The sequence below is a fragment of the Haemaphysalis longicornis genome, unplaced genomic scaffold (genome assembly GCF_048455015.1).
Source record: "Haemaphysalis longicornis isolate Haplotype H1 unplaced genomic scaffold, Haemaphysalis longicornis Haplotype H1 scaffold_9, whole genome shotgun sequence".
NCBI classification, from domain to species: Eukaryota; Metazoa; Arthropoda; class Arachnida; order Ixodida; family Ixodidae; genus Haemaphysalis; species Haemaphysalis longicornis.
Window position 1 is genome coordinate 96,676,657 of NW_027526460.1, and position 8,502 is coordinate 96,685,158.

General features: G+C 45.0%; 1 pseudogene; it reads left to right on the top strand.

Moving 5' to 3' along the window:
* The first annotated feature begins 885 nt into the window (after positions 1-885).
* Positions 886-1,781, top strand: LOC144151640 (cleavage and polyadenylation specificity factor subunit 5 pseudogene; annotated as a pseudogene).
* Positions 1,782-8,502: the final 6,721 nt, after the last annotated feature.

An 8,502-nucleotide genomic window follows, 5' to 3' on the forward strand; every position in this document is an offset into this window, starting at 1 on the left:
GAGGCGCTTGTGTAAAGTTGGCTTTCCTGTAGTGCGTTTTGCCGTGCGCCGGACGCGTTCAGTGAGACATAGAAAGCTTCGCTTTGGACAGTCCGCGGTAAATCCGAGACTGATAATCGAAAACTCCATTCAGGCGATCCCTGTAAGTTCGGCGTCGTGGGTTGACAGATCGAAGTCCGAAGGGCAGCCTTGCACGACCTTGGGCCTTGCATTGGCCGAGAAAAAAAAGTGGCAAGAAGAACGCAAAAATAGGCGAAAGGAAACGAAAAATTAGAACAAACAATCGAAATAAAAAATCAATTCAAAGTCTAAAAAAAAAAGGGGGGGGGGTGATTTCCGTGCATGGGCGTAATATGACTGCAGCTGTTACGTTCATTTTTTTTTTTTTCCAGGGGCAAACTGAATGATCGTTGTGGAGAGATAGGCATCAAGGTCGGACAAAGGTTAGTGTGTAAACTGTAAAAAAAATAAAATCTCGTCCATTGCGTTCTTACTACTACCAGAGTCTTTCAATGCTTTTACTCTCCCTCCGTCTAGCTTACGCCAGCATCCAGTTCACTGGTTCATCGGGTTTCATGCAAATTTATGTATGAAAAATGAAACACTATGTCTAGGTTTTGACATTAGCGAGAACAGAACCACGGTAGTTTTAATTAAAAACACAGAAAAATGGGATTTATGGAATGGTTGTAGCGTTGCAGCGATGTGGGGAAAAAAACGCGTTAGAAATTGAACGATGACAATGAAAGTCGTTCAGAATTTAAAAAAAAAAGGAAGCAATTTGGTAATGACATTCTAACTGTTTATTCGAACAAAGACCGTGTTTTCAAATCATTCGATACGAAGAGAAAGCCTTTGATGATGATCATCATCATCATACACAACAATGAACAAACAAAAAAACCGAAAGAACGGCGTTTCAAAATGGCAGCGCGTTCGACTCGTCCGGGCTCAACAGCTTGGTGCCAAAGTGCGCCGCGCGGTCGGTACTACGCGGGATCCAAGAAGATAGACCCGCTAAGCTTCACCCTCAACCGAACTGTTAATTTATACCCGCTCAGCAGCTACACCTTCGGCACGAAGGAGGCGCTGTACGAACAAGACAGCTCCGTGCCGGCGCGGTTCCAGCGGATGCGGGAAGAATTCGAAAAGTTCGGCATGCGACGCTCTGTCGAAGGCGTCCTCTTGGTACACGAGCACAAGCTACCGCACGTGTTGCTTTTGCAGATGGAAAGCACCTTCTTCAAACTACCCGGCGGGGAACTGCGCTTGGGAGAGGACGAAGCGGAGGGGCTGAAGCGACTCATGAGCGAGATCCTGGGCCGACAGGACTTCGTCAAGCAGGAGTGGATCGTCGAAGACACGGTGGGCAACTGGTGGCGGCCGAACTTCGAGCCTCCCCTCTACCCGTATGTTCCACCGCACATCACGAGCCCCAAGGAGCATAAGCGGCTCTACCTTGTCCAGCTTCCCGAAAAAGCACTCTTTGCAGTGCCCAAAAACTACAAGCTGGTCGCTGCTCCGTTGTTCGAGCTCTATGACAATGCCCAAGCGTACGGCCCCATCGTGTCGAGCCTGCCGCAGGCAATCAGCAGATTCAACTTCATGTACCTGTGATTACCGGGGCGTGGTGCTGCTTTTAGCAGATTTAACTCCGTCTGCCTGTGATTTTTACAAGCGTGACACTGCAGTCAGCAGATTGAAGTCCATCTACCTGTGATTTATAGAAGCGTGGTACTGTGGACAGGAAAATAAATTTGAGCTACTTGGGGAGGAAAAAAGCGGCAGAGGAGGTGCTTACCCAAACAGCTGTAAGGTTGGATGGAGACCTGGTGCGCCTTTGATCAACTGGGACAAAAGAGTAAGGTGTCATTAATAAGGGCATCTGGTAATATAAGCAGATGCCAAATGACTGCCTCCAAAAAAAGAGAATTGAGCTGTACAGACTGCTTATAGTGGAGTCATGAAACTTTAGGTTATGGGAAAACAAAACTCTTGGTGAAATGAGGCAGTTGGCTTGTAAATGACTGGGAGATATCCTGTTTGCGTTAACATAGATGTTTTTATATTTTGGTGAGTGACAGTATACCTTTATTGGTTGCATTTTTGGATGTTAAAGGGGTCCTACGCAAATTTAAAACAGCGCAACAGACAGGACTACGGAAGATTAGACATGACTGACGAGTGGTGTCTCATATTCCTTAGTCGTGTCCTTTGTGCTGTTTTTCTGTCCAAGCAAAGTGCACTAACTGGCCCGTGTTAACCCTCATTTGCAATCTCAAAAATTGCTCTGTCGTGTTTTTAGAACAGAAGCGTTGCCCCAGAGCCAATACAGCTGCTTGGGAAACATGCCAGATGGATGGCATGGGCAGAAATGCATGCAGCTGGTGAACACATGTAGAGCATTATATGGCAGAGATGCCCTTTGAGCCTATTGCTGTTGACATTCTACATGGCATGGCTAGGCCAAAAACCCTGAAGGCAGTCAGCCAAGGATTTTAGTGTTTGGTTGGTATTAATTTTTTTTTTCCCAGATAACTAGTGGCTTATGCAACTGCGCATAAGTATGTGTTGCTGAGAAACTGCATGTGACCAACTCTATTTCAACCCATAAAAAAATGGGTCCTAATACCGAGAGTAAGTGAAAATTTGGAAATGTAGATGAGTGGAAGAAATTACTATGTAAAAATTCAAAGAGGAGAGTGAAACGTAGTTGCAAAGGAATGTCAAGTGTTCAGTGGGTACAATACGCACAAAGCAGTGCAAGGAATCTGGACAGGCATCAATCACGGTTCCGAGGACTCAAATTTGTGAATGCAGTACTCTGCCTACAATTTCAGTTTCAGATTTAGAAGTAAACCAAGGAGGAAGAGGAGGAATAAACTTCATTTATGCGAGCCTTAGGTGCTGCTGTCTGGGCACCCGCCTGGTGGGGGGTTTCCTCTAGTCCGGGATACCATGGACTGCACTGGCCACCCGGTGAAACGATTATGATTGCCATGAGGCTCTGGCAGAAAAAAAATAGAACTAACGAACAATGCAAAAACACAATAGTAGCTGGGCATTATGCAAAGTTGGAGAATAAAACTGGATATTTTGAAAAGAAAGAGTACTATTAATGAACTAGTGGGAAACTAAAATTTTTTAAAAGTGTATGCACATAGTGGACAGCCTTATAGTGGAGCCTGTGGACCTTGGAAGGGGCAGAGGCAGTCAGGAGAAAAAAAAAAAAAAAAAAAAAAAACGAGTGATTAAAAGACGCATCAAATCATTAGGAATAGAACACTAGGCTTTGAGGCACAGCATCGGAAATGAAAATTTTCATGATAGCTTAAAAGGTAGCAATTATTTTTTTGAGTCTTGAGCAAGTTTCTTGAGAACAGTGCTAAGAAACTACACAAAATGGTGAGGCACGTTGGCATGGAAATGCAACAAAAATGCAACACATTTTGTTACAATGCAATGGTATCAATCCAAAATGATGAGGCTGAAAGTAAATTGGAAAGCTGTATAGAACACTGGTAGGTACAAAGAAATGTGACCCTTTAAATTTGCAAAAAAATTTAAATCCCGCTGCTCACAGCGACGACAGACCCAATAGTGCATTGGCATGCATCACTAGGAGACACTTTTCGGAGGCTCTGTCATGTGTACCATGTGAGCACCTCACTGTTGGTGGTCTTTTTAGGGGCGAAGCCCCTTAGGGGCTGGGGCTGTTGGCATCTCCTGTCGTTGCCATAATCATTGTTTCATGTAGTCACGGTACTAAAACACTGGGAAACTCGTTTACGCCTCGTGCTAGAGAGCTTCGTGCTTCAAAGACGAGACTTTTACAGCAAAACTGTATAGCTCTGCCGCCCAATGGTTTCATCTCCGTGGGCGAAAATGGCAAGGTGCCAAGAATACACTTACACACTGCATGCTTCGCACCTCCCCAGGTTTCACTCTTAGTGGAGGTGACCCGGGATTTTTCGTTTGAGATTAATTTCAAGTCGCAGCAGCAGCTGTTACTGAATTTAAGCGGGGCACATGCACGCTATGTTGCCTTCTAACAGCTACACGTTTTCCAACATGGGGGCATGTTTTATCGGCTCAATTTTGTAGTGGAAGTTGTTGCGAAACAATGTAGCGCACTGAAGTTGTGATGGGAGGGCAACACTACCGAGTGACACATTCAATGGACACAGCTAGTTCATTACGTACACACGCAAAAAAAAGTCGCCCCAGCAGGATTCCAAACCGGCGTCTTCTCGGTCACAAAAAAAATGTGCCATCACTGTAATGTCGGCGGCTTGAAGAGGACGATGGAAGCAGTTCTACTATTGGCTGTGCGCAAGTTGGCATTCAGGTGGCACATGTCCTCACTGGGGGATTGGCCAAGGGACCATACATGGCCACCAGACCTTTTGAAGAACTGCAACCTTGCCACCACTGCAATGTTGCGGAAATTTGAGAGGACAATGGAAGCAATGCTACTAAAGGCTGTGTGCATGCTGGCTGTCAGATGGCACATGTCCTCACTAGGGGATTGGCCAACTTGCTAGAAACGGCCATCACACCTCTGAAAAAGCAGCAGCCTCAAGAAGACAAACCGAGAGTGACAGTTACGGCGAATGACAGGGATGAAATTTGGTGCTTAAAGGCCCCCCACTCTGCTAGCTGAAGCATTCTGCAGTGGCTGAGAGACTTCACCGGTCTGTGCAGGAAACTAGCGTCCCAAGATTGGCCGACAGGCTAGAAATGGCCACCAGACCTTTTTGAAACTTCTGGCCATCAGATCTTCAGGAGAAGAATAAACTCAAAAAGACATTTATAAATTAAATTCACATCCTAGTCTTCATCAGCATGGTCAGGTTTGCTTTATTTAAAAAAAATTATTTTATTAGCTTGGTATGGGGAGTCAAAAGATTTAACCAGCGCGTGTGCTCTGCTGAAGTTACATGTGGCTTTGCCGGACAGGGCAGGGTGGGAATGGGAAATACTAATGCAAACTGTGTACAAAGTATCGACCATGCTGCTTTGGCACATCCAAATCGCCGTTGGTGGGAAAATAAAAGCATGTTTCATTCTTGCGGTGTTGTTTTGCCATTCTTTTCTTCTGGCCTTGTAGCATTTTCTTCCTGGCTTTCTTCTGAGCAGATCCAGTGACTTTCAGCATGATCGCTAATTTTAGCTGGACCACAGCACGCAAACTTGTTGTTCGCAATTTTATACAGAATGTGCACACTGCGATAAGGAGGCATGCTTTGTGCTTGCCTTATCAACATTAAAGCCATGTTGCAGATTAGGTGTTTCCATTCCACTCCAAAATCGTCCCAAAAAATGAAATAAAAATGACTTCTCAAATTTTATTCCCTCAGATACGTTAATATTGGGAAGTTGGACCATCCTTATCCCTAAAATATCTTGACTGTTCGATTTGATTCCTTCTTTAAAACACAAAAATCGATCCTTATAGAAACACCACCATGCAAGTAATAATGACCTGTTTAAAGGAGCCATGAAGAGAAAATGCAAGTTTGTTTTATTCGAAAGATTTTGTGTTTTATAGTGCCCCCAGCGCTTGTAGGATACAAACGATGCTTTATTCACTGAGAAATTAATCAATTTATGTTAAAATTTTGTTTTTCCCGCTAAATCGTTTGTTTTCGGGGTCTCCAATGACATCACAGGAACCGACCGCCCTGCAGCCTAGAGTGCCTTGATTCACGCGTCCGCTGTACAGGGTAGAGACACGTGTATACGCTGGCACCGCCATTTCGGGTCGCTCGCTCGCCGCCGAAGCAAGTCATTGTGTCAAAACCGCGCTAAAATTATCGCCGCAACGCCGTTTACTGGCGAAGTTTGAGTAATCTTATCCGTTTCGCGTTGCTAGGTCTCGTGGGAAACGAAAAGAACAACGCGTTGAGCACGTTGGCCCAATTGCGGCGGCACGGGACAGTTCAAAGGGTGTCCCCACCCTGTATGGCGGTGCTGGCATCCAGGTACCCCACGGTGGCGTTCCCGCGTTTCTTTGCGTTACCTGAACCCAGATGGCGCCACCATACCGTGGAAAGCCTTTGGTTTGTTTTTGACCGTATTTAAACCTGGCTTGTTTTTGTTCTGGGAGAAAATAATCGTTCCCTGAAACAGTGCTCGCTCGACAAATATGGTCACGGAAGCCACCGTTGCTTGCGTCGATCGACCAGTGTCGTCCGAGACAACCCCAAGCTTCGCAGTGCTGTGCAGCTAAAGCAAGCATAGTGCGCGCAGTACCAATAGCAGTACGCATCAGTACTTCTATGTTTTCGTAACTTCCACTGTTTGTCCCACCATTCTTATTGCTTTGTAAAGAATGTGCCCTAAATTTAAGTGCAAATCGCTCGTTCGGCTAGCTTACAAGCTCTACCTAATTTGCGTCTGCTTGTGCCGGCCTCCGCCAATCGCAGAGCTGGCTCGAATGACATCATAGGTTCTGTTGCGGGAAATGAGCTGGTGGGTCGCATGGCCATTACCTTTTTTCCTAATTATGTAGCTTATTTGAGCGAAGTTTACGTTAAAAGGGGTGTCAGTATGATTCTAACGAGGCAATCTTTTGACTGAACCAAACTTGTGTTTTCTCTTCATGGCTCCTTTAAGCTTCATAGAATCTTGTGACGATGACTGTGGCTGTGCGAGCGGGAATATGCGAACTTGATGCAGAATTGACAGCCCTGTTGACCTGGCTGACGTCATGGTTAAGGTAGCTAACGTCATGGCTCGATGGTTTTGCCGAAGCTCTGGGCTTGTTAGTGCAAAGAGCCACATGCACGACTCATCTGCTTGCAGAATTTAAGCATTTTAATAGCAATGCCTCGTGGAAGGGTGCGGGAATACATCCTGGCAACGAAACGATTCCAAGCATACTAAAAAATTTAAGGGGTTGCAGTCCCAGATAAAAGGACAATGGTTCTTGTTTTAACTGAAAAGAGCTTTGTGTAACGTCGACATTGTTTCTATGCCAGCCAGGGGCTGGTAGTCTCCTAGCACGCACTGAAGGCAGCTGTAATGCAAAGAAAGCATCACTATCAGATGGTGGCTGCAACAGACAAGGCGGTTATTGTGCTGGCTTGCATAACATTATTTGCCAAGGCATGGCTGAGGGATGAAGAAGGCTACCTGCACCATGGCTGTTGTAAGCATGCCTTGGAGACATAGATGGTGGTGGCCCATGAACTGCCACATACCCACTCAGGGGGATTAGCCAAGATTTTTTTTTTTTCCATTAAAAAGAACCAGATGAGGCAAAACAGCACAGTCGAAGAAATAATTTAGTACGTAGATTCAAGAGAGAAAGGGAAAAAAGATGGTGAGGGTGCACAAATGTGGTTGCTTCGTTTCTTCATTATGTCCTCGCTTGCTTTGAGAGTTTCACTAATAATGTAACAAGAAGCCAATGCGTATAATCAAAACAGGCTACGAACCCGAAAACACAAACTTACAACGGTTTGGCTTGATACGAGCAAAATGCAGCTTGTCACTGTAACAGCGACCAAGAGGAATGTCTATGCTTTGTAATTATCACTAAGCAATGTCATCACTTGATGTGGATAGAAAAAAGTATTGACATCTGTGTGTTGTATACAGTAGACTCCCGTTAAAACGAACTTGAAGGGTCCGTAAAAATGTGTTCGCATTATCAGAAATTCGTCTTAATTAAGCGGAAGTGTTTTGCATTGTGGATGTTACAAGAGAGCAAGGGTGTTGTTCATTTTAACCATGGAGTTCGTTTTAGCAGAGTTCATCGTACGTTCACATTTAATTTGATGATGGCTGTATATTAGCCTGCTCTTGAGGAGTGACAACTACATGGTAATAAATAAGTAGTTTTTGAAAAAGGTCAGCGCCTTATTGCCACTTGATCTTGACAGTGCCTTATGCCAGACCAGATGAGGTTACGCGCTGACAAGTTGTGGTCACCCCCATTAGAAGTGCTGCTTGTATCCATTCAGGCCTCTTTGAATTACCGACCAGCTTATCTATGGAGCACGTTTTTGTTGTGACAAAAATGTAAAAAAAGCAGTGCTTGTGTAGTTTCAAAGCTATTTTGTCGAGGGTGGTGGTGGTGGTGATTTATTAACAAAGGAGGGAAGAGAAAAGGCCTGGGGATATTGTTGAACTCAACGGGGAGTTCACCCTCATACGACCCAGTCCAGGGAAGGGGATTGGGGCTTCAAAGGATAGGAAGAGAGAAGGGGGAAGAGAAGAGCGGTAGGAGAGTGGGAGATAGTCTATATCGTGCTCGTTTAGTCCATAAGCATATCTACCAACTCCTTCCTCCTCAACGTACTATTTCATCTGTAAATTTATTAATTCAATTCCTAGCTGAGGCAGTGTAACAGGCTACACATTAACATACCTGAAACCTCATTCCCGGGACGAGGCATCTTGAATCAGTGACATACACAAACAACCGTAAACTAAGATGGGTGCCCACACTTTATTCATCCATACACCACTTGCTGATAAAGTCACAGCCATAGA